Below are 27,820 nucleotides of genomic sequence, written 5' to 3'. Positions count from 1 at the left end.
TAAGGTTTATAAAGAATGTATAAAGTATTTACTATTTGTAAAGTTTTATAATTCTCCAAATATTTAGTAAGACCACCATACACCCACCATAGGTCAGGAGTGTTTCTAACACACACAGATGTCTGTAATGAAAAGGATGACAGAAACTAGGCTAAAATATAACATTCAGTGTGCAGTGCATGGTTGAATTACAAGACTGAGAGAAAAAAAACGATTTCGACTCCTTACTTAATTTCACCACTAGAGGTCATAGTTTGGATGGCTTGTCCTGAGACAGCAGGTATCAAAAATAGCACCAGGTACCAGGTACTATCCCTAATGGAAAAGCAAAAAAAACTGAGTCGAGTTGAGTCGAGTAGTGCTAGAACAGTATAATGGAAAAGCCCCACTTGAAAGATACCACTTCCCACCTTCTTTCTTACTTAATTAGTCTAACACACGGTTAGAGAGGTTTTGTTGTCAAATATTCTTATACTCTTTCCTCAATGGCATGGAAGAGAGTTTTGGTTTTTTTGGAAAGTGTCAAACCATTTTCATGGATTATTCTGATTTTCTCTGCTTGCTTTTTTCTGCTTTTAACTTGATTGGATTTAATCACAGAGCCTCATTTTCCTCTTGCTGACTACAGTTTTAATATGCTACAATTTGGTAGATTACCCACAAGGTGTCTCTCTTGTATAAGATATACTATGTGAATAGGTAGATGGCCACATTTATGATAATTTAGGCAGGTTTAGGCCTGTGTTTTCTTAAATACATACAGTAATCACATTTATAAATGCTTTCATTAGAATTTGTTCATGTTTTTAAGTTTTTACAGTTTAAAATCTAAAAGTGAAAGAAATGTGTGGACTATAGAAAACAAAAAAATCAGCGTACTTGATCAAATTTGCCTCACATGGTTGGTTTATTGATGATTTGTTTATCTGTTTGTAAATTAGCAGGCAAAGTCAGCTGCCATTACAAGAATGGTGCATTGAGCACATTTCTGTTTATGTCTAGTATAGAAAAGGCTAGTCTCAAGGCAAGGCAGCTTTATTTATATAACGCATTTTATACCCAGGGGCAACTCAATGTGCTTTACATAAAACAAACATTTGACAGTAAGAATTGGAAGCATGAAACATACAATTAAAAAAGATTAATAAATACAACTAGAACAACAATTGGAAACATTAAAACATATAATAAAAAGAACCAAATTCTAACAGAAATAACACAATGTACAGAAAAATAGAACAAACTAGTCTAAAATAGTCTAAAATAATGATTTGCATTAAAATAATTAAAATGACATCCAGTGCTACATGCAGGTGCTTTAACCCTTATGCCTCCTTAAAGACATTTTTGGCTTTTCAGTTTTTATTTTCTTCATCATTTGGGCTGTGGCATCAAAAACTCCAAGGACATTCTTTTTTTTTATATACAGTATATATATTTTTTTTATTTTAATCAATCACTTATAACAGGTCTATAATACAGTGTGTAGATAAAATTGTGTAGATAAAATTGTGTAGATAAAATTGTTCCTCTGAGCTTAAACTGAAACCCATCACAACTACATTTCCCGACCCCCCTACCAAAAAATGACTCTTTCATACATTCCCCTGCAATGGGCTGTCACTTTAGAGCCAGGGCCCCAAAATTTCAGCTTAGTCTCAAGTTTGACCACTAGATGGCAATGTGGTAACATGAAACACGCCTAAAGTAAAAGTCTGCATGTGAAAGTAACCCTCTGATCTATGGAGTAATGGGTGTAGATTGGCATTATTATCTTCTTATTGCCCCTCATTCTAGCTCATCCCCCTTTGAAGATCAAAGTGACCCTGTGTCTCTGTGTGTACCGACACTGATAAACCCAGAGTGAACTTCAATAAAGCCAACTGTTCACTTTGTACATCTGTTGCTTCTAACCATTCCCCGCTTTACAAGTGGAAAACTGCTCATGTTGATTTCTCAAAGTAAGCCAACGCAGGAGATTTTATATAAGTTTAAGCAAAGTTGGGAATATCATTTTGAATGCATGCTATTGTGGTGCATTATAGTGAATAGAAACCCAGATTTGCATGTTGAATACTGCAAACAACCAGACTGGATGCAGGTCACTTGTGGCTTGAATCATATAACAGAAATGTGGCATGTTCTTAAGCTCTTTGTTGGCTTAGCTCCTCTCTGAACTTCAGTCGTTATAGCACACAAACAATGAATGAGAGAGATACAGGTGACATGATTAAGGAACAGGTGGGGCAGCTTATGATTGGGTGACAGTAATAGCACAAGTGTAATGCTGCTCACAGTTCGGTTCCCACAGGTGTCCTGTACACCTATGTTTCAGTAAGTTTTAAGTAAATCTTGACAGATAATGTCCAGGTCAAAATGGTATTTCATAACTGTTCTGTTTACTGCTTCATGCATGTGACTAAACCCCCACAACTTACAATAATAAACATGTTCTATAGGTTCAGATCTGAATTGGACTACTACATGTGCAACTCCTTATGGCCTAAATAAGATTCATTTAATCTCCTCCTGATTCAGCTCTGTTCTTTTGAAAAAATTGAATACCATAGTTTCTTCTTACAGTTGTGTTTTTCATTTTTGAAGACTTCCGTTTCCTCTCTCTTGTTTCCTCTCATGGTTGATCATTGACCAATTTACTTTTAACAAATCTGATTTGAGAGTTATGTAGTTATTCAGGTTCCTGTCAGTTAGAGATTATGGGAAGGAGTGTCATGGGAAAAGGCTGTAATCACAAGTGAAATGTGCTCATTGTATTGTGTAACTTTAGTTGTATGTGTCATTAGTGTTTGACATTAACTTTTTGACTGCACTGTGGTTGATGCATATATACCGTGTTTCATGTGTGTGCATGTGCACTAACATATAGTATAGGCATACAGTATATACATGTAGTATATACTAGCATAGATTAAGTGCATTTATGCATTAGTACAGTGTGTGTACTTAACACACATTGCCACACCTCTCAGGCTGTCAAGTTGTCCATAATGTCCAGCTAATCTGATTTTTCCTTTTGGGTTATTCTATCATCCACCTTGAATTCTACAAAGTTTGTATACACACACACACACACACAGCCTTTTGTGTAACCTTTGTGATATTTAATGCGTTGTGTGCAGTTCCTCCGGATCCCTCTTATCTACTTCTTGCTTTCTTACCAAAACCAAAATCAAATTCCACACCAAGGGCTTATCAGAGCTGTTGGCCACTATTTGCTTCTGCTCCTGTTCTTTTTTTCTTCTTTAATTTCTTTCCTGTTTATTCTCAGTGAAAGTGCAAGCTTGTGCTGCCCACATTGTACTCTCAGGTCTGTGTGGAGACAGCCTGTTGACAATAGCACCTGCGTCAGATCTTGTGGCAATCGCAAACAGCCCACAACAGACGTGGATGGTTGCAACATATGTTCTCAGTTGCCTATCTTTGCAATCTCTTCTAAACACTTCAAAATGACTCATCTCTTAATAATAATCGATCATCTAAATCCTTCAGCAACTTTTGATAACTGCTACCTCAAGGCTAGCCGAGCTGAAGACCTGACCAGACGTGTCCAAGGTAGGCAGGAAGGCAGGTACTTTAGGATCCTACTAGCCTTGAGGGAAGAGATCTCTGGGTTTTTTTTCCCAAGCTGTTGTTTACTGCAGACAATATGTTGAGGCATGGCAGAGCTGGTAGAGTGAGCGAGCCATGGTGGAGCTTTTATGGAGATACAGAGGAGGAAGTCTAAGTGTACAGTATGTCTGTCTGGTTGATGGCTCAGGTGAACCTCCGTCTGCTGCTCAAGTTAATCATTAACGCTGTAGTTTGCTGTCTTTATGTACTTTGTAGGCAGGCAAGAATTTAGAAAAAAAAACATTTGGTCATGAGCTGCATTTTTCACATTTTAAACTTCATAGTGCATTTGCCATTGCAGCTGTGCAATAAAGCATAACATGGTGAGCCTCTCTCTATAACTATTTCTTATGGCTGTGTGTCTGTTCCCTGTGGTTCATGTTAACAGGGTGTTGTTAGTGGCAGCAGCTACTTTACAGGCTTTCATAGTGGAGCACCCCTAGCTCTACACTTTTTCACCCTTCCACTGGGTTACCTCCACTGTAACACTGGGCCTCCATCAGTAACATTGGCAATACCCCAATTAGAAAGCAGGGGAAACCCTACAGCAATGAAAATGAGTAAATGCCTTCCCCTTAAATGCTGCTACCTCCAATCCATACTGCAGCTCTCAATCAGCAGCAGTTTAAATGGGGTGCACGTGTGTTGGGGCGTGGACAGCTGCTGCAGAGGGGGGACTCGATGGTGCTCGATGTAGCGTAGTAGACACATGTGCACGCACACACAGGTACCAACTTATACACACAAGGAGGGCATTAGCAGCGTTGCACGGCTGTTGTAAGCTTGGGTTTCAGTGTGGTGTAAGTGGGGGAGTTTGTGTGAGGTGGGTACGTATGTTTGTGTGTGTTCCTCCTTTCGTTTACAAAGCCTGCACTCCTCTACTGTAAACTCTGCCAACCTAGCCTCTTCCAGACATCTGTCTCTCCCTCACACACACACACACACACACACACATGCAGACACACATATGCCTCTGCCACCTTCTCAGTTAAGTCCGTACAAGCTGCAACTGGAAATCCAAACCCTGTGGCCCAAAAGCTGTGCTTATGAAAATGGGTAATCCACCTCCAAATATAATTACAATAGTGACATTTCTAAAATGGGGATATACTGCATTAATTGTGTGTTATGTGCTCTGTGTGGCCTGTAAAGACAAGGACGTATGTGGAACTATTGATGTCAAAGCTGGTCACAAATGTTTATTGTTACTCAGAGGCTCGACCGAGAGCCTGGTGGCCTTGATGACAGGGCAAAGGTCACTCAGGTGAGGTTGGACATTTGCACCCCTACCAAAACTGCAGCATCATGCGTCAGACAGCCTGTGCTCTGACGGGTCGGGTCCGATCTGACTTGAACCAGGCAGAGAGCAGATTGAGAAAAGGTTTTGGAAAATGTGAGTGAGGTGGTCGGGGACCTGGCGGTTACTGATGGCAAATTTCCCTCCTGCCAGCTGCCAGCTTATCGACTTTAACGATGTGAGCAAGCGATGGCCAGTCCCCCTGCCCCCTGGGTCCCTGTGTCCTTCATGCCTGCCAAGGCAGCAAGAATGGCAGCAGCACACCAATAAAGCCCCACATGGTACTGATTGAGTGGTATTAAAGTTTTCTTTGCACTGCTCGCGTTCACTCATTCACTGAATCATGAAGATCAAAGAAATTGGAACAGCCCAGCGCGTGTAAAAATTGTATTGCCTCAAATGTCTTGCTCACCTACAGAATTGGTTTGCTGAAATAATAAACGACATACAGTAATGCATAATAATAAACACTATCCCACACCTACACTGCTTTTCCAATCAACCAATTTTTAATTTGATAATAAACTTTCTTTTATTCTGTTGAAACCTTCATAAAATAAAATAATAATAATAATAATTTGCAGGTCCGCTCTCTACTGTAATTTTCATCCTACCTTCCCTTACGCCTCTTCTCCTTCCCTCTGCTCCACTCTTTGACTGAGCTGTTTTGGAAGGAGCTCCAGGGGCAGCATTCATTTAAGAGTCAGATATAAACAGGCATTAAAAGGCAGCGTGGTCTTAATTAGCTGAAGCTGCTCATATGTTTGGTGCGATTGTGTAATGTTTATACTTCAGTGTGTGTGTGTGTGTGTGCATGCTGTGTCAGGCCACCGTGCTAATCACCTAGCTAGAGTTTTATTGTCCTGTGCGATGTTGTAACGATGCCGAAGTCAGACGAGCAGAGAACGTTCACACTCAGGCAGAAGAATGAGCAGATGCCGGTCAGTGAAATGAATGTCTGACTGACTGAATTAATAGTTTTGTTGTCAAAGTCGCCAAGAAGAAGAAGAAAAAAAAAAAAGTAAAAGCAGCTTTTGCAGCACTCATGTACCTTATCTGAATTTGTTCAACACTGTGCTAACTTTAACACTGGAAAAGTTGGAAGTGAGAAAAAACTGATACTGATTTGTTTTTCCTCACAAGGATCCTGCTGATTTGCTGCAGGACCAATGATTGACTCATCAAGGCTTCCTCGTCATGACCGCAATTTCTCAGGTCTATGTCAAGGATCCAGCAGTAATTATAAAAGCAAAATAACTGTCTAGCACCCTTTCTGTATAGCCCTACCTCTGTGTTGTACAGTAACGCAATGACATTTGGCCCAGTCATAAAGGAGCTACAAGAACCATAAAAACACCTTACGATGTCTGGGTTTCTGTAGCCAGGCTATTAAGCTGTAAAGCCTATTGTAAAAATCTAGATGGAACTGATATAGATGAGGAGAGTGCAGCAAAGATGAAAAGGGCCTCGCTCAGCCATACTTTCATAAACCTACAGTGGGCTTGGTTTTTACCGGTAACTACACGGCAAAATTCTTTGAATTCCCCAGCCTCACACCCTCACTCTACTTTTGCCGCCCTGCAGCCATTACCGCTGGCTACATGGACTTGTTTGTGGCGCGTTTGACGTCACGGAGAGCTCAATTACTTCTTCAAATGAGCCAGTTGTTGCTTTTTCCCCTCCGGTTTAAAAAGGTATTTTGCTTTATAGTTTGTACATTGGACTGGAATGTAGATAAGAAGGAATAGTATGTGGGCATAGGGACATTTAACCTTGTACACATTCACAGTTATACACACACACATACACACACACACACACACACACACACACACACACACACATACACACACATTTTCAGCTATTGCCGTGTAGGTGGGCCAGATCACACAACTGTCTGACCATACTGGAAGTCATCCACATGTTTAAGTTTGGACGCACCACTCTCCAAGCCCTTTTCCTTTGTCCCTCACCTCCTCTATCTATCTTTCTATAATTGTGTCCCAGACCCAGACATGTCCATAAATAAACGGGGTCTCCCTCTCCTCAACCAGACCCAAGCCATGTTTATGTTCAGGCCTGTGTTGGGGGGGCCATCTGGACCACTGGGCCTGCCTCACCGCCTCCCTCTCGGCTCAGGTGGAATCAAGATGTGCCACCAAACACCAGAAAAAGCCCAACACCAGTATCTACCTAATGGACACATACAGACTTCAGACTACAGAAACACAGGGTAATTTAAGATACGTAGACACATGAATTAATTTTGTTAAATGTTCTATTTTTATTGGATGATCTTTACTCCATTTCTCTCTTGACTGAATACATGCACACAGCTTCTAAATGTCTTTCCATTAGTAATTACTCCAGAATACAAACTCCAATTTTCAGTCAGGACAGCAAAATCTTTCAGTTGCTGCTTTACTCTTACTTAAGTTGTAAAGAAAGCTCAATAATTTTTTCAAGACAGAGAGATTTTTGGTTTATTTACATTAGCTGGATGTGGTCTCCTGGTCTTCATTTCATTTGGTGCAGGAGCCAAGCTATTAAAACTAATGAACACTTATTACCCCAAGTTGGATCCTGAGCTCCTTGCTAAACATCCCTTCTGTAGCTGTTTGTTTTACTTGTACCTGATTATTCAAACAGAGCAGTAAAACATGTGGCTGAGCCTTTGCCGCTGGTCTTTACAGGTTGACTCATAAACAGTCTGATCTATGATATGTGATTGGACACGAGAGCCACAGTTTTTATATGAGCAAACACGGGTGGTCTTCATTTTTCTGAACTGATCATCTTGGACTGAATCTAACATTTTTTTTAATGCATTCATTGTACAATCTGATGTCTTGTGTGTTTAACCATCAGAGTGCAATAACCCCATGCTATATCATTATTAGAAAACAAAACTGCTTTCATTCTCAACACATTGCTGTTTTTATAACCCGAACTGTCATGAAATTTGTGTCTCATCTTGTTTGGGGGGAATGACAGATTTTCTTGGTATGCTCTAATCAAGACATCTGCTTTGCAAATGTGAGGGCACATGGAGACTTGGATTCCTCAGAGCTCAGCTGAAACAGAGTTTGATGTACTGTGATATTTCATGATAATTATTATAGCATGTTTTTGTTGATGAGAGTTTCATTGCAGAAAATGGCAGAAATGCATTTAAAAGTGTGCAAAGTTTGCCATGGTACACTACCCAATAGTCAAAGTGTATATGCACATTTTGAAAAAGCTTATTGACAATTAGAGTTTATATAGTACAGTGACTTTAAACAATGAGATTGAGGCCTCTGTGTTTCATATTGTTCACCAATTAAATGTTACTGGAATCAAGAATACTGCAGCTTTTAAGTAACTCATTTAACAAGATCTTGCCTGTAGTGTGCAGTGTAAAATCTGCCAACGGTCTCACCCCCTGGCCTTTTTTATCATGGTTTCAACACCACCAGGATTTACTTGCTTGATGGCTTTATAATTGTTTGCTCATCGCCAGGTGTCAGATTGAAGATTATAGTCACAGCTGACAGATGCACCACTATGTTTATGCAAAGTTTGTAAGAGTGTGAGTGTCTCTGTGTGCCTGTGTACACTTTCTCATTATTTCTGTTTGTGTGTGTGACAGCATCAATACAGATTATTGGTGGCAGTAGAGACTATTTGTGTGTGAGTGTGTATTACTCTCCTCTCACTGGGACCTTTGTGCTGCATAAGTCAGCGTGAACAGCTCAGGTATTGTTGAGGGAAGGAAAGCGCCCTTTCTTCTGACTCCTCTCCCGACACTTGTGGTTTTTAATATGATACGTGCATACGGAAAGCGTGGTCAAATAAACAGCGTGTAAAGTTTCCCAGTGTCTGTACCAATCTGTCAAAGAGAGATGGAGCTCAACTTTCATCCCCCTTCTCCTCCGATCCCCCACCGCCCCTGTCATCCACAACTGGAATTTCCCTTGAGTCAGAGTTGAGGCTATTTCTACTTGTTTTAACCTAATTAAATATTGTCAGAAGGCATGCCACCTAATGGCACCTTTTGTTTGCGGAATACAAGATAAAAGAAATGTGCACCTTTGAGAGAATGGGAATAGAGAAAGAAAGAGAAGGGGAGAGGAGAGATTGGGTTTAGACAGAATGGAGTGATAAGCCTGAAAATGAGAGGCAGATTGAGGGAAGGACAGAGAGAAAAAAATCTTTCCTGTCTGCTTTACTGCCAGTGACATTAACTCTGCACCCCTGAGCAGGAAACATATCAGCCTTTTTCGCTGAAACCCTATATGGTGAAATTAAAAGGTAGGGCTTCATGGGCTGCTATGTCTAGGTCAAAGCAATGATTCTTACACTCTTGTATTACATTTCACTTAACATGCTATCATTGTAAAAATCTGTAATTAGATATAGAACACAAGGCACCACACCTATAAATCTAGCACAATTATAAAGGCCTGTGTTGGCTTGATACTCGGACTCCACCTACGTCAGTGGCACAGCTGGCATTTCGAACTGTGTGTGTGTGTGTGTGTGTGTGTGTGTGTGTGTACTCACAGGTTATAGACTATATCAGTCCCTGTTGTACTTATTCATTCTACAGCTTTTCTCTAAAGAGTTTGGAGATCTCACAACAGCACGAAACCAACTTTTACAACCTCCTTTCCTTGTTTGTATACTGAAAATCATCTATATACTGGCAACTCAGCAAACAATGGAAAGAACAGATTAGAACATTACTGTACAGCATGACATGACAACAAAACATTTTGTGCATGAATAGGCCCTGGGCAGCTGTGTACAGTAACATAAAGAAAGTAGAGAGCAGGAGAGAGCAATGTGAGAGACCATCGAGGGCAGACCCACTGAAAGAGTTGTGTTACCTCAGAGTGTCCTAACTGTAGCTACTGGTGGAGGAAATGCTGAATCTTCCCTGTAGGGGCCTTCCTGTGTTGTCCCTTGGAGAGAAAGTGCCTCCACAGTGCCTGATAGCACTGATTTTTCTTGGATGCCTCACAAAGTCTTCCCCCCCCCCCCCCCCCCCACACACTTCTGAAGATGTATTTTTATCTCAGGGCAGATGACAGGGGTAATCCTTTGGTGTCTTGCCACCCCCCAACTGACCGTTTACTTCCTCTTTTTGTTTTGCTCTCCCTCACGCCCCCCCCCTCTTCTTATCAGCTAATCCCTCCCTGTATAGAACGGTCAATTAAGAAGCTTAGTTGATAGAAAACGAGACCGTTTTAGATGCATGGAATGTGTGAAAATGCAGTGAAAAGGGGGTTGTGACTGGCCCTCCAACCAAAGAAAAGAGGGAAATGGAGCCTTTTGGTTTGATTCATTTACCAAATAAGAATCCGTGTCGCCTCTGAGAGGTTAGACACAGAGGATTGAGAAGTAGAACAAAAATTGAGCCGGGAAATCTCACATCCCTGGCTGGTTTTGTTACACAAGTAGTTCAGATCAGGGATTTTGAACGTCACGATCAGATACTTGCATTTTGTAACTGTATCACTGCCGAACTTAGCATTCCTGACCTTTGTCTTGGATGCAGGGGAAAAATTGCAGCATCCTGCATTTCAAACACACATACACACGCAGTTTCTGATCTGCTTACTAAGATTAGACACAAATAACCAGGCTTATGACGTGGCAAAATGGTGGTATTAAGATCCATAGAATTATGGTTTTACAGCATTTAGCTTTACTTCTGTCTCATTCGGGGGAAAACACATTTCACAAGACTGTTTTAACTAGTGGAAGCATTGCACTTGGAGCATGACAGTGCTGAAAAGGAAATGAATAAATTACACATACACATTTACAGTAACTGGAAAAAAGTCGAGAGCATCAGTTTGCAACAAAATTAGGATGACTTTTTATATGCTTTCCTGAGCCTTAAAAAAGTCAAGCCATTATTGTTACTCTCTGTGTTTGTTTCCACTGCCATACAAGCATACATATCTTTATGTAACATTCATAAGTATCAAATAATGATGACTGAGGCTAGATCTTTTTATATCCTCTTCAAACTATGAAATTCATACTCTGCACATCCTTTTCAGCAGTACACGTACATCTAATCCACCTAAAGTCGAATGAGTGGCAGGCCATTTCTGCTGTGAGGCTCAAGATTCGGCTGTTGGTGAAAGAAATGCTTTCTGTGTACAAAACATAAACGAGATGTGCTTTGGAACAGACTCTGTGCTGTGCTGCTGGGAGAGGAGAGAAGAGGTGAGGGAGAGGGAAGGAGGGAGAAGGGGGGTGTGGGGGGGTAATTGCCACATTAAGGGGAAGGAATTCAAAATAAATTTAATCTCCCAATCCCTTTCACCCCCCAAGAGGTTTACTGTGAGCATGCTCCGTCTTGTTATGAGACACAAGGAGAGCACAGAGAGAGTGAAATGGAGACGAGAAGAAAGAGGGTGAGGTTCTGATCGAGGTAGCCGACTGGCTCCTAACCAGTGAGAACTCATGTGAGAAGGTTCACACAAAAGGGGCTGCTTTGTATGCAAAAGCCATCTCCAAACTGGTCTTGCCGTGTTTGTGTAAGTGTGAAGTAGCATTGATGACCTTGGCTGCCAAAGCCCCATTAGCATTAGCTCTCCTCTGCCAGTACATTTCCCACAGTGCCTCACTCTGTAGCTGAACAGTGTCATCAAGACCCAAGAGCATGTTTTCAACCTAACCAAACACACTACAACAGCTAATTGCCTGACTGGCAGGAAAGGAGGGAGGAGTGAGGGGAGTGTGGGGGTCATTAAAATCAGCTGCTGATGGTTGGTTGGTTGGAATTAATACCTGCAAATACTGGGGTGACAACAGAGCTTGATTTCTTCAACACCCATTTCCTTTTGTGATGCCTGTCTGTCCTATTTTCCCATCAAAGTGGAACTTGCTGATTAAGCATTTCCTGTCTTGGAAGTCACAATTTTTTGAAAATAAAAACAACTTCAGGTGAGCGGATCACCCAAAGCTGCATCAGCTGGATTGGTGGAGTGCATAGGCAGGGTTAAAGGCCTACTGGTTTCTACTGTATGTCATAATGCGGTTTGGGCGCTCACTAGGACATATGGTGTGGTGTATTTTTATAATGTAATCATTCCTCCTCCTGCAACAACACCGTTAAAACCTTCTGCATGCTGGGGCAAGAATTCAGTCAAGAGCCCCGCTGACCCAGACACAGCAGAGCATAAACAATGGAGCTCGGGCTTTGGCAACACACACAGCACACATGGACACACAACAGCACACACATTGCCTGATGCAACTGTTGTCACTACCGAAACACTGCTTCAGTTCTTGCAAAACAGTGCAGCATTTTCACTAGTTTCATTTGGCCAAACTGATTTTCCATCTCTAATTTTTTAAATAATTCAATTTTAAATATAAGTCATTGGTGCATGTATGTATGTGGGCCCAGTGGTTTTACTAGTGTGGTGTGTTTACTTGACCAAATGTAACCTGTGGTTCAAGGTGAGTCATCTTCCGCTGTCAAGGAGGGATGGTGAGGTCAGCTGGAGTTCTTTCTTCCAGGAGCAGTTTAAAGTGACATTGATTTGGCCTGCAGGTAGTAAAGATAATTAAGACAGCTGCACAGCCCTATAATTATGGCCTCTCCCCATGCGTCACCTATATACAGTATGTATATATCTATGTACATATATATATATATGTACTCTGTCTACACTTATTGTCAACAGTAGATCTATGTATACTGTATGCAGTTGAAAGATGGGTCAGAATAACAAGATATTGTTCAGTTTCAAATATTGTCCTGGCTTTATTTATATTGTTAATAATCAGCCCCAGCATTTTTAAAATGCTTCCTGTATGATTAAAGAAATGTCACCTAACCTGCCACTGTGGCACAAGAGGACTGACAGTATGATTGAATGGGATTGTCTTTGCTGTACCCCCCCAGCTCATTAGGGAAACACCAGCCTGGGTTTCAGGGTGCTGACAGGCTGATTCGGTGTGATGCGGTGCCCTGTGCATGAACATGCTATCCCCATGGCTGCTGGGTGAACACTATGGTCAGTGTTGATGGGGACGACGAGAACGCAGATCACGTTTCCAGCAGAAGCAGGAAGTGAGAATTGGAGGGTTCCTGCTACCAGGCCCCTCTTTCCTCCCCGTCCTACACGGAGCCAAACTCAAACCATGTGTGTTCTTACCCTGTGGACCTCCGCATACAGCCGGCCTGGCTGCCTGGCTGGCTGGTTGGCAAGTGCTATGGTCTTCCTAACAACATGTGATCTCAGGAAGCATTCAGTCCCTGCCCCTTGCCATTGTTATTTGAATCCCCCCTCTGTGTAAGTCTATTGGAGTCTCTTGGGGAAAGTGGTAAGTGATTCCTCTCTATGTCCGGTCTCCAAAGACATACCCCTCCCTTTTCTAGCTTTCATTCAAGGTTAGGCACACGATGGATGTGATTGGGGAAGTACAGTAGTCTGTCCCCAGGCCCAAAGGTCATTTCCTGATTCTCAAGCTGCTACGGGTTAACTAAGAGCAGATTAAGAAAAATTGCTTTTTTAACAACTTTTATTACTATCCCTTTTCATTGGATATTTTATTCTATTTTTATGAATTTATTTATTTTGTATATATTGTACCCTCCTGCTTGCATCAGATTTTATTTTAACCTGCTCTAATTGTATCTTACTGTTGTTCTAATGACATACTGTAAAGCACTTTGAGCTTCCTTTTATGTATGAAAGGTGCTATACAAATAAACATTATTAATAATATTATTATAAACTCATAATGACAATGGAGGGAATAAGCTGCTGATAGTTAAATAGTTAAACAGTAATTACATAAAGTGATCAGTGTTTGTGACTATTACGCAAGTGGAAAAAAAATATAATTATCAAATGGATTTATTTTATGATTGTTTTGTTTTTTTCAACGAGAGAAGCTTTCTTTGTTGCCCCTTGTCTGGGTCCTTGAGCTCTCGAAATATCTTATGCCTCCCCTCTTCAAACACATCACTCCAAGCACCTGTGTGATTAACACTTGTAAAACATAAAACATAAAAACACCCCACAGACTCATGATGCGTTTCAACACAAAATATTGCATCTTTTGATGACCGTTTCTTTTGGAGCGCTGACACAGAAAGTTTATATATGTCTGATTGTGTAGTCATCAGAATCCCAATATTTGTGGTATGACATGTTCTAACATGGGAATATCCCTCAGATGAGGTATTTTACCCTTTGAACATGTGTTGATGGAAACCGAGGGTGTATGAGGCTGATTAGGTGAAATACCTGTCTCTGCTCTCAATCCTTCCACTTCAAAACGGCTGTTTACAGACAACATCGGCTGATGAAGGGATAATCTGTCAAAAATATACGTGCCACTTCTCTTTCTCTCTATGTCTATCGCTGTCTTATTAACATTTTCAAGAAAGACAACGCTCATTTTAACTCAGAATGGGATAAAACATGAATGCAACATCAAAAATATATAAATGTTTATGACTTTAGGGTTGCTGTGTTGGCATTCCTGCTGCCAGTATCAGGCATGTTATGAGGAATTGTTCAGGCACTTCTCTTGACCATTCCTTCACTTCCTTCATTTTTTTCCTAATGAGACACATTGTATGGACACCTGTGGGATGCCTTTTCTACCGTGGGGGTTGAGGGACAGGGGAGTGGCTGCATTTTCAGCTTTTAATCGAGACGCGTTGACTAATCGCCCAAGGATTAGGCTCTTAGACAAGGCCTCTTTCATTCTGACACTCCATATACCGCAAAGACTCTGCATGGAGATGGAGAGGGCGGGAGAGAGTACATTTTTGGGGGGCTGGGGGGAGTACAGATGGCATACTGTACCTGGATGTGCTTTGTTTGATCATGCCTGAGCCCTCTGCGCACACACACACACACACACACACACACACACACACACACACACATCCTGAGGCTGGATCTTTCCCCAGTTCTCTTACTGGAGACAGCTCTGCATATTTCTCACAGCAGTCACATAGTGTGCCACTTACAGCAGGGGAGAAAAGGGATACGGCCTGCCCTTGTGCTGTGTGCTCAGGTCAAGAAAAAACAGAAAAGTATAAAATGCATGCAAGAAAGACATCTTGCTTACCCACCACACTGAATGAAGATGACATGTTCTTTAGACGCCCTGCCCTTTCTTCTGCTCAGTTACAAACAAACACACACTCATGCATGGACCGATCTGACTGAGATTGAGTTTAGCATGCCGTGAATGGTTTGTGTATGTGTGTTTGGGAGTGGGCTGTGGACCTGTATATTGTTGTATGTAAATGAAGCGGGGAGACACCGTCGGGGCTCTGCGGCATAGCTTGGACCTGATGTTGCCCAGACCCCTCCACTGTGTATTCTAGCGTTTGATGAGGTCATTTATAACACATAGTGTATATCCACACTATGTGGGCAGGCAGCACACACACATGCACATGCAGTTGTAGGCACAGAAATAATGCAGTGACAAAGAAGTAAGCCATGCATACCATATGGCCGCAATTTAGGCTATTGATGCATTTATGATCTGACTCTACATGAATTAGCCAAAATATTTGATTGATCAGCAGTTATCTGTCACTTGAGGCCTTAGCTTCCACATGAAAAGCAAAATAAAATTATTAGCTAAAAAGGATGTGTTTAATTTGTCCAGTTGCTACCATGGTTCTTAACATGATTATCAGAGTATTGCTTTATATTCTACATATTTGCAAAGCATCAAATAGCATGAAGGGAAAGTATTTCAAGTTCAAGGTCTTTGTAAGAGAATGCATAGATAATCAAGCTAATCTGCTTTTGGTTTCAGGGAATTGAAGCCAGTAAGGTGTGACATGCTGTTTTTCTGGATTCTCCATTTCTACGGTTTGCCTGTAAAGCCATTGAGTTTCGGGTTTCACACACCTATCAGAGTAACCTGCTACACACTAAGCCCTCTCTGAATAGAGCATGGTGCAGAGCAAGCGTAGGCCCAAGACAGCCTTGTTACATGACAAAGGAGGGCAAACACTGCTGTGATTCTTGTCTTTTTCAAAGGCTTCTGTTGGTGTAACACGTTCCAGAGGTCCTTCGTTGTTCCCTTGATTAACTCTGCCTCAAGTGTCTGTTTGCACTGAGCGGCCTTAAACCAGCAGGCAGGGTTCTTCAGAAGTTTTTCTTGTGTCTGATTTGTCATGGTGACAGATTTTGTAAAGATCACATATGTGTGGCAGGCAGGCCGGGCTAAGGTGTGCAACGTCAGCCACATGTTTGCTTAGTGGTCTTATGTGTTCTTTCAACCGTATACACTCTCAAGTAGCTCTGGCTCAAGCAAACAGGGATGAGGAGACATGGTTGAGGAAGCCATCACATTTGAATATCTTCTCATAGAATCATAATCTGCTCTACCTGAGATTGGATTGGAAAGTACCGTGTCTTTGGTAGACCATTTAACTTCTTAAAACTTCTACAACTTCTGTCTGCTTCTAAGACACATGCAGTTGTTTTTCCAGTCACAGGAGCAGCTAGGAAGCTGCTGCCAACCTGGCACTGCAGTCTGTGTGCTCTTTCACTCAGCTGGTGTGATAACAAAGGAAATGATAACAAAGGAAATAAATTAAATGGCACTAAAGCATTTGCGGTTAGGGAGATAGAAAAGTGAGACATTCTTTGGAGAATGGGAGGGGCAAGGTAGAAGCTGAGGCTGCAGGATATGAATCGGTGTGTGTATGTGTGTGTGTGCGTATGTGTGTGTGTGCGTATGTATGTGTGTGTGTGTGTGTGTTAAGAGGTTGTGTTTACGAAGCACAGGGCTGGGAACTAAGTGTTTGGCCCTCCAGGTGTGTGTGCTGGTGGTTGTCAGGGCTTGTGAGGCCCGCTGCGGAGGTGGCTACGTGACAGCAGTAATGATAGGTTGTGGCGGGTGAAGACATGAGTGTGTGTGTGTCTGTGTGTGTTGCTGCAGGCAAGTGTTAGCTTGGCTTCTGATGACACACACACACACACACACACACACACACACATACACACAGGGCTGTGCACACAGCCAACAATGTACATCAAACTTCACATCCCACGCAGCGCGAGCAATTAGACCCATGACATCAGGACAAGTGTGCACTTGCCAAATGAGGAGGGCCAAGTTCTACAAGTCTGGGGTCAGATAATCCTCAACCAACCAGCTCTTTTGAAAAAAGAGGCACTTAAATCAGGTGACTGAGGGGTCAAGTTCAGGTTTATGGAGTTATATTTGTTCCTCATTTATCAGTGTTTGCTAGTACATTTTGAACGGAAGTAATTATCACACAAACAATATTTCAGTTTGAGTAGAAAAATCTATTTTGTTTCTCACAATGTCTGCCTTTCTACTGCAACATCCCTGCTCAGGTGCTCTCAGGTTTACCTGCATACTTGCTCAGCTCTCCAGTGTTACAGTGTACCCAATCTGAAAATTGGAGTAGGTAATTTCTTTTGGTGATTGATCTGATTGCTAGTAGTATTGTGGATTTCTAGGAAAGTAGGCACATTACAATGACATGTAATTATTTTGTACAAATTTGGGTATATTTCTAATTTTATGAATTTTATTTCTGTACTGTTTGCAACGTAGTGATCTTGATAGCTGAGTAGCAATATTCAAAAATAGTTAACTTAACTGGTTGGCTAATTTGATGATGATGAGACGAGGCATTATAATCATAAATGTACAGCATTTCCCTTAAAAATTTGCTTTAACTGTACCTGTAAATTTAAATCCAAGACACACATAATGTCACGCATAGTGTGCTACACCTTGTTTTGAATGCTATATGGTGGCTAAGTCAGCAAACTATATACTCTCCTCAAATCAGGACTCTACGGGACTTTACAGACACTTGTGCTACAGAGTTTATAAAAAATGTTAGAGGCACAGTAATAAATAATTACTGTATAATGTGCAGCTTTGTAGCTGGTCCAGACTATCTTATAAACAGAATGGATTAAAGGTTAACAAAACAAGGTACATAACCAAAACTGTAGAACTGCTAATGTGGAGCAGAGATATTGACTGAAACAGACAGACACTGAGTGGATGTCAAAGACTTTGCAAGAACACAAAGCAGAACATTTGAGAATGGAATTGGGTACAACTGAGTGGAAAAGCTGGATAACAGCAAATGTGTCAGTGCTGCTAACAATGTGTTCTGTGTCTTTAGCTCTTCAGAGTGCATTTATTCCAAGTATGGATGATTCATTTGATATCCGAAAAACATTTGCCTGTTTGTTTTATTTGTGCCAAAGAGAATGATTGATGACAAATGCTTCCAGAAAATGCGCACCTCTTCTTGTAAGCAGACCACTAAATGTGTACACCATGACCATTTTTTGTTATTTAAACTGTTTTAAAGAACGTAAAAATGGTAACAAAAAAGCACCATTTAGCTATGGTTTCTGCCAAAGAAAAAAATAAATTGTTTTACGCTTACATTTTTACACAAACAATTTTATGCCATGTTTCTCTCTTTCATTTTGATACATAATCATATTTAGGATTAAGTACTACCAGCTCCTCTAATTAGCACTTACATGCTCTCAGACACTGAAAGCACTCTCAGTTTCGATCTGCAGATGTTTAAATGAGTTTCTTGTTTTATGACAAGCACATACCTGGAGGTTATTAAATCAGATCTTCAACGCACTCCTCTTTCCTGTCATTTACAGTAATGTGTAAAGATAATAGTGCTGCTTGACAAAGATGCTCATTGTTTTGGCGCGCAGCAAGAACTTCCATCTCAGGGAAATAGAACTAGCTGCGGCTAGCCACCCCACACAATAAAGCTCTCAGGAGGACTTTTTCATTGTAGGGGTGTTCCACATTGGTCTCACCACTCCAGCCGCATCCGTTTGCCCAGTTCTGTGCATTTCTGTTCTGAGATACCACAACAGACACACACACACATGCACGCACACACACACAAAGACACACATACATAGAAAAATGAGAGAGAGGGGAAGAGAGACAACAGGCAAGGTATTGTTTTGTCTTCCATAGGATGGACTCAGAACTAGTCATGTCTGCATGTCTGATCTTAAAGTATAAGCTGTGGTTTTGTGTAAGGCAGTTGAAGGTACTGCTGCTTTACATCAACATGACTTTTTAACATGTCATCTACTATTAAAGGTCTTCAATGACAGGTGACTTATACCTGTAGGCATAAATGGCAACTTGCCAACTAATGTACTCAGAAGAACAGTGTCAAAAATTTACTCCATGGCAGATGAGCAGTTGGTAGCTTTTGTCCACAAAGATCAGACACTATTGTCAGATGCATCTGTACGAGTCTCTGTGGGATTATTTTTCTATTAGATTGTATATTCTGAATTGGACTCTAATGGAGCTGAGTTCAAAGTAGTGAAGAGGATATTTCCTGCTGTCTCGGGGCTTAGTGCTAGTTCAAAGCCATCCAACTGCTGACAGCAGCTGGTCTTCTCAGGAGCACACTGTCTCTGACTTTGTCCTACTGTATAAAGAAGCTACTACTCAACTGCTTTTGTCAGTCCCCAACAGTACAACACTATATACGCCACCCTGCCCCCCCACTCCGCACTGTAGTGGAGAGCTTTATGATTTAGACAATATTAAGCTGTCTGGAGAGATATCAAAGCTTCCCTCTTCCATCTTTCACTCTTGTTGTTTCTTTTCATTTCATTTATTTTCCAGTCCCAGAGACGGCAGTGCCCAGAGGCACTGTCAGTGCTTATATTTGTGATTTTTTTGGCAGAGGAACAATGGTTTAGTTTAGGCAGTGCATTCCTGATTATTGACACACTGTGGTATGGAGAAGGATTAGTGAGCGCCTTGGCTTTCTGATTCTTCAGCGTTGGCTCGTGAGCAACACCTGGGTGTATCCATGACAACAGGCATCACAAAGAACAGTGATTTCGCCACCAACCGGTTCAACAGAGAGTCTGTGGTGGCGCTTGTGCAAGGAGGGTCACTGAAGAGAGGAGAAGAGGGACATTGCTGCATGTGGCACAGAGTGAGTCCTCACTTACAGCTTCCATAAGAATTCAACTCCCCCCCCCTTAAATAAAAATATTCTTTCACAAGTTTGTGTCCCCAGCGCTTAGTAGAATTAGTTTTACAGGGCTGAGATGGTTTCTGCAAGAGGAGCTTGTCCCATTCTGACAGCCCTGATTACCTGTGTCCGGCTAGCCCACATGTGGTCTGTGGAGAGATGGGCTGATAGCTGAGACTGAGGCAGCATTGTAAGCCAACAAGCAGTTTGCGGAGGGTCTTCTAATGGCCTGCTCCTCAATCTTATCAGCAAAAGCCCACAGGACCCATATCAAGCATCCTGGAAAAGACTTCCACTGACATCATGGTCCCAAGGGTCTACCCCAGTTATATTTTGATCCTTGAGAAACTGCTACTTGGTTTGATAATGAAGCATGAAAAACATCAAACCACTTATTGTTTCAGTTAGAATGTGACACGTGTCCTCTTAAGGAACGTGTTGTGCAACTTCAGTGGCAATCATCTGTTACTGCAATGAAACCCAGGATGTAAGCCTTACTTGGTATTGAGGTAGTTCAAAAAATAACAGTGCGGTAAATGTTAGATAAATATTTCAGCTATAGTTAGCACATGCTCATCTCATTGTTAGAATGATTGAAATTTAATTATGTTTTTGTTTGTTTTTTTAAGAACATTCATCTGGCACTTTTCCAGAACTGTTTCTTCAGAAATGCTTCAAGTTTGATTGACTACTCCAATCTGTGGAGTATTATTGCATTACGGGTGAATGGAAAATCATCATATCACTCTCATAAACAGGTGGTAAATAAAGGGAAAACCAACATAAAGTGTCTTAGTAAGGTGTTGGGTCCCCACATGCCACCAGAATAGCTTTAATGTGTCTAAACATTGATTATACAAGTCTTAGAACTCTACTGAAGCGATGAATACTATTCTTCCAAAAGATATTCCCTTATTTGGTGTGTTTATGAAGGTGGTAGAGAGCATTGTTCGACATGTCCGTTCAAAATTTCCCATAGGTGTTTAAATAGGTTGGGATCTGGTGATTGTGAAGGCCATAGCATGTGATTCAAATCATTTTCATAAACATCAGACACAAATCATGCCAGCAAAATGCCCCCCACATCATACCAGAGCCAGCAGATCCCGTCACTGTAGGGGTCAAGCATTCAGACGTGTACTGGTTTTTCCTTTAGTTAAAAAAAACGGGTTAATTGCATTCAAGCTCTCAAGGAGCAGCTTCAGTGTCCTTGTGTCCTTTTTTTTACTCACTACATTTCTGGTCTGTGTTGGAGCTTCCTTAATGCAGTGCTCAGCGTTATTTGTATTAGAATTGAAAAGTTAGTTCATTCATGCAGCTTCTGTATCCTTTACTGAATGGAGCATAAACCTTGAGAGCAATGGTAGTTATCACTGCCGCTTAGCAGATAACAGTGTATCCACATAAAGTAACTGTCCATAGATCCCAGAGGTGACTATAGTCTATAGCAGAAACTTTATCTCAAACTTCTCAAACTGTGTTACTAATAAGCACTGATAACTAAGGTATTTAGGGCATTTGACTGCCCTGTCATGTGCAATTAGAGGAGATATTTCTTGGCAGGCCAGACAACTGACACATATGCCAAATGGCGGAAAATGTGTTAGTTTGGAGACCATCTGAGTCAGTAGACATTTAAAGCTGACTCACTGTTAGCTCACCTGGTGTTTGTGGTAAATGAATTCCACTGATGTTGTTTTAGGGGTTAGAATATTTCTGTACTTTTATTTCAACTTAGTTTTTCCATTGGGAGTTTTGTTTAAGGTTATGTGCTCATACACCATTGTTGCCTTTCCTTTCGTCTTTTGGTATCTCTTCTATGAGACTGCAGAGCCACAGGAGGCTCTTAACCAGAAATAACCCTTCCCATGTATCTGAATGTGTAGTCGTAAACACCTGTAAACATGATTTATTTTTCACACCTTTTGGAATTAAGTCAACAATAAGCCCCAACATTTTTACCAATAAAAATACTTAAATCATACTCTTGATCTAATTGTTTATTATTCCTAAAGGTCATAAGTGGAAAGCAGGAAATTCAATGGACTTATCTAATCACAAAAGAAAATCATAAACTACATAAGTTTGACAGAATGATCATCCGTAACTTTCAAATACTAAACCGGTCAGTTGAGAGTAAGCGTGGGTGGCAGCTGAGAATAGCACATAATTTGTGAAAGAAAAAACAAACATGACATGTTTCTTCCTGATAGCTGAGATGTCAAGGAGATGTAATGTAACTGGAAATGAAGGCTGAGTGGAGCGTAGTGGAACCGGACTTAGCCTGTTCAGGAGTCCTCTCACTCACAACAAGTGGTTTTGTTTGGCACTGTCCTTTTGTTGACACTGTCAGGTTCCCATGCCTATTAGGTTGCTGTCGATGGGCAAATGTGATGACATACCTTGCACAATGCCATTGGCTGGCACTGTGTCATTGTCAAATTATCACCTGCTTGCTTGGCTGGAATGCCTGCAGTGGACCGTTGGAGTGTAGAGGTGTGCAGGTTTTGTCTTTTTACTTTGAACATTGTGGTTCAGGGTGGATACCATCACTGCTTTAGCCTCAGTGTTGTTGCGTCTATGTCTGTGACATCACTGACACACCTGAGAGAGTCATGTGAAGCTATTCTTATACCCTGTTTATATGATTGGTCATGCTGATGAGGAAGTTCTGTATGTTTTTTTTTCCTGACGGCTCATCCTGTGCCAAAAATTAAGAGGTAGGCTTTAACCATGGTCTTATGGTGTAAGGCAGCGTGGGAAGTTTGGTGAACTTCCTGACCCCACGCACCACCACAGCACATTGACCCTCATCACGTGACAAAGGAATGTTCCATATCTTTTGTCTTAACATCCACGGCACTCATGGAGTTGAGAGCAATTTTGCATACTATAGAATGATCACTAGCTTGGCATTTTGCCTCCCCATTCTCCTCCAGTGTTATTCCCAAATAGGATTTGCAGGCAGCTCTCTCCTGCATCTTTTAAATCACTTCAAGCGCTACTGAAGCCTTTTTCACCGAAAGCGGGCACCAATCTAATGGCATCATTTGGGCCTGCACACATCGAGTGAATCAACCCCTTTTTTTTCTACGCTTAAGGTTTTGTGAACTGGGGAAAACAAAAGGCAAGCCCAGTGAAGCGCATCTCGGCTTGCGGGCTGAATAGAGGGGCCCCTTTCATGGCTGTTTATGAGCACTCCTCTTCAAAAACACACATACAAATCACATCCAGTTCTCCCAATGGCTCCTCTGATACGAGGATGATGGCAAGGAGGGGAGGCGAGGGCAAGGGGCTGGAATCTTGTAGTGCCTCTCTCCCTTTTCATCTGTTCCAGTTGATGGATTTCCACCCAGTGTCACCCCTACTTTACTATCGGATCCATTAGTTTGTTGTCATGGGCCGAATCACATGTTACATAAGAACAAGCTGGGCATCTCCGCTGAAAACAATATTAAAATGTTCTATATAACAGCTGCCAGACAGAAGGCAGAACTAAAGGCACCGTTATTAAACTCAGTCAGTTTCCCTTCATGCATCAAAATGCAAGGTAGGATTTATGAATGATGGTTATTTTCTTGTTGTTGATTTCTTTCTATTAATGGAGTAGTTATTTGGTGTTTAAATGTCAGATAATTGTGAAAAATGCACAGTTTCCGAGAGCTCAAGGTGACACCTTCAAATCACTGTCTGACCTTATGAAAATCAAAAAAGGCAACTCCCTCACTTTTCAGGTTGTTTCATTTTATAATGTAATGGGATTTTTGGCTTGTTGTTACTTTAACTATTAATGCAATATCAAAATAGTTAATTTTTTCTTACCAACTCATGGATTGAGCTCTATAAATCGCATGATAAATAGAGGTGCATAATGTTTCATAGAATTTGGATTTGATAAAGGCATTCCAGATGAGATACTGTTTTTCTTCTCACTGCCTACAGTGTGTGTACAGTACCTATATTTGCGTGAGCAGGTTCATTCTTACTGGAAAGAGAGAAAGAGAATCTATGCTTGTTGCAAACTTGTGGATGCAACTTTATCCGTGGGTCAGACATGAAGGTCAGGCAGCTGACAACCTTTTAACAAATTGCAAGTCATCCCCCCCATGAAATAAATCTTCTTGAAGCTACCTTTTCCGTTCTGTGTCATATCTTGTTCAACAGGTAGAGTTTGATGGACAGGAGGAATGCAGGCTGAGGGATTTGTTTTGTAATGGCGGTCCATTCTTTGGGTGTTTTAAGCAAACAGAGTGGCGCTATGTCCTGTTTTTACGGGTTTCACACGTCACTGTTCAAACTCTCAAACAGGCTGGTCCCCAAGAGCACATGGAAGAGAGCAAACAGTGCTCTAATACTTCACCACTATGACCTTCTACTAACTTGATACACACATAGACAAACACACGCACACCTTTTACTAATGCAGTCAAGTCATTCTGTGCAAGAGGAAGTGTGAAATGTTCATTTTAATCTTGGATTTGTGTGAATTTTTATTGTGCAATATAACAAAATGACGCAACATAGGCATGGATAATGTTGACGTAAACCAAATCCAACTTTTGTTTCATATCAAAGGGCTTTAGCCTTTGAACTGTGCAGTAGAGCGTTAATGATATACAAGTGTGGATCCACCTGATGGTACATACAGCTCAGTTCAGTTTTAGTCTTAGTTGACAGCTTTTATAGTTTGTCAAAAATATTTCTTTTGATTATAGTTAAAGAATGATTTTCCATTGTCTACATGTCAGGAAATAGCTTCTTTTTTTTAATGCAACACGGGCCTCATAAACATGGGCTGGTGGCTGCTATTTGTCATGTTTAAGCGGCATATGAGTGCCCCGTTTCAGGCTCTGTGTGCCGGCCTAATTGAGTGCTACTTTAATGTACGGTGGGAATTCTGTGGGAAAGTTTGAAAGCTCATAAAATGATGGATTTTCAAGTGCTCCCTTACTTCCAACAAAATGTATTGAAACAGTACAATGTGTATTTTTATTAATGGCATGGAAAAATATAGAGGAAATGTGTAGTGCTCCCTGGTTGGTGCACAGAACCGTAAGTCCCAGGCTGATGTAGTTTATGTAAGCATGTGTGAAGTAGTTAGGTGTGTATGTGTCTGGACTTGTGTGTCACTGCATTGTGCCTTTACAGTACTGCCAAGCTCCCCACCGTGTTGTCCTTTTATATAAATATAAAGGAACCAAACAACACCTACTGCTCCTATACTTCCCTCTGCGATCCTGTCTTTACTATTCTTTTCTTTTCCGCTTGTTTCAAATCTGTCTCCGATATACGAGGCATTCCTTTGTGGTTGTGTAATAAGGTCCAAGGCGAACAGAGAGAGGGCAAATGAGAACGAGAGAGAGAGAAAAAGAAAGAAAGAGTGAGAAAAGGAGAGAGGTTTGTCTTGCTGGGTTTCATGTCCTACTGTGTGCTCATATTTCTCAGCCTGCTTCCCAGTTGTGGGTAGCTGGCTTATCATTGGCCTCTTCAGCTCTTTCCGTCATGCGTGGCCTACCTTAATCTCTCATGTGTACTGTAAACCGCCCCTAATAACCCTGCACACGATTAAAGCAAACATCTTAATAATGGCCTGCCTCATTATCAGCTCAAACTGGGAAAATGAGTAAGGTTCAACCTCAACTCTGTAGTTGTAAGTATGTGGCTCAGAAATAAGCCAGCTTGCTTATTTGGTAACTTTCAAAGAAAGAAAGTAAGCCCTTGAGTTTGTCTGAGATTCTCATTTTGAAAATCAGAGGAATTTAGTACATTTTTGGCACTTTACATGAAGTAATTGTTACTGATGAATCTGCCATATGAGTATAGCTTTCTGCAGTTTATGCAGAGACAGGCAGCAGCAAGAGAGTGAGGTGCAGGACTAAATGTAGGGTGTTGCTCTAGAGGGTGCTGTTTACTGAGGGAATGCTTGATTCATCCCTGCTGCTCTCATTAAATCTTATTCTCTGTGCTTTACTTACAAATATAAGGCTTTAAAATATCACATCAATTGCAAAGCATATTCCACATTTCCTGTTTCCTGTTCAGCTCTCAAAATCATTGCTTTTAATACTTTTCAAATCTGGTTTAATCTCAAGAAGGATATGTCAGACATAGGGGACTAAACCCTTGAGGGACAATCAGAACAAAACAAAAAAATACATAAGACAGCGATTTCTTGAAGGAAATATTTTACAATCTCTGTGAGAATGTGTGGTATTGTGCTGCAGGGCTTCTTCGACATGACATTAGACCATTGTAATCCCTTTGTGTGTATGTGTGTATCCTCCTCACCTGTGGCTCGCACTGCACACACACACAAGCATACAAACGCCCACAGATGTTTACACAAGTTTTGCACAGCCAACAAGAGTAGATGATGAGCTGTCAGTCAGACCTCCACTGACAAAAACGAATATGGGGAAGAATGTGTCCTTGGCGAGGGTTACACCTGTGCTGTCTGTGGTTTCCTGCGGCGGTATTGCTGGGTGTAATCCCTAACATCGCCTGTGTTTACGCTTGTGTTTTAGTTACAGGCCTGATACTTGCATGCTTTAGAGCTTAGATGGGACTTCTGCTTCACTTACTCCTCAGCCTGGCCCAGGGGCATCCTCCCCAGCCTGCCACACACAGGCTCATTCCCAGCATATGGATACCGTACTACTGTGTCATACATCCCAGCTTGACATTTTACAGTATTCATACACAGTCATCTATACATCCATGGAAACCTGAGTAAGACGCTTTTATTTCTTGTCTATTAATACAACTTATAAAGTGGCTGATGTCTTATTAATAAACTGTAATAGACTGTGTTCTGTTTAAGGTTGTTATATAAATGGCAATTCATGCTCAAACTCTGTTCTAAATTTAGAATCCACGAAACCATATTTTTCTGTTGATTTGGACTTGGATTTCCATAATAGGATCATTTGTAGGAACATTAAATTGCGGTTGTTTCCTTATGTACTCAGCGTATTTGAGGAGGTCTTTTTTTGTTGTTTTATATGGTTTGTATTTCGTCATGAGTGACGCTGGCTGCACCACTGAGGTCATGAATGGGGAGGAGAAAGTTCCAGTGCCATGAACTCACTTTTTATTTCAGCGAACATGCTATATTTAGACCTTAGTCTTCGCCAAGGTTTTCGTCCCAAACTCCCTGAATAACACACCTTTCGAGAAGTGACTCTTAACATCTGCTATTGTTATCATCATCGTACTTTTCCTTTGTTTTTGTTCCTTTCTTCTCTCTTTTTTTTCCTCACAGACACACTATAAATGATGCTGTTCTGTTTTTCATTTATTCGATTTGTTGGGTGGATTATTATAGAGAGGATACTAATTCCCACTAAAGGAATGACATGCTTCAGTAGTGTTTATGAAAACACTGTGCTCTGACGTGAGTAGCAGTGGAGAACCAGTAACAGGTCCTCTCTGCTAACACACCCTCCCTACAACATTGGCCATTGAAAGGTCTGTTGTAATGGTGGCATTTCAACCCTTATAAGTTTGATGGCCAATTGGATAATGGGATTTGGTTTTCCACTCTGGGGAGAAAACCAAGTCGTGACAGTGCATAAAGTCATTTAAGACAAATATTGCTGACTGAGACAAAACCTTACACTACGTAAAGTCTAGCCTAATATAAGTACAGTATTGAAGCCTTGTGTTCTTCTTCTGTATGATGTGGCATTGATGAGATCCACCCATCACTTGACCGTTATTCCAGTCTCTAAACTCATTATTGTCAGGTGGCGCTGTACTGTAACAGGGTCAGTGCTTTGGAACCTGGTCCTGTGGGTTGAGGCTTTGAACCGTTTTCCATTTGCACCTCATATCACATGCTCCAATACAGTTTTATCTAATTG

The 27,820-nt window shown here is 41.2% G+C and overlaps 1 long non-coding RNA gene across 1 annotated transcript in view; it reads left to right on the top strand.

Moving 5' to 3' along the window:
- LOC128379159 (uncharacterized) overlaps positions 1-27,820 on the top strand; it is a 51,770-nt gene that overhangs the window by 7,572 nt on the left and 16,378 nt on the right. The gene's annotated exons all lie outside the window — the stretch shown is intronic.

Source organism: Scomber japonicus, chromosome 18 (genome assembly GCF_027409825.1).
Source record: "Scomber japonicus isolate fScoJap1 chromosome 18, fScoJap1.pri, whole genome shotgun sequence".
NCBI lineage: Eukaryota > Metazoa > Chordata > Actinopteri > Scombriformes > Scombridae > Scomber > Scomber japonicus.
The sequence above is the reverse complement of the archived record's forward strand: the minus strand, read 5'-3'. Positions and strand labels throughout refer to the sequence as shown.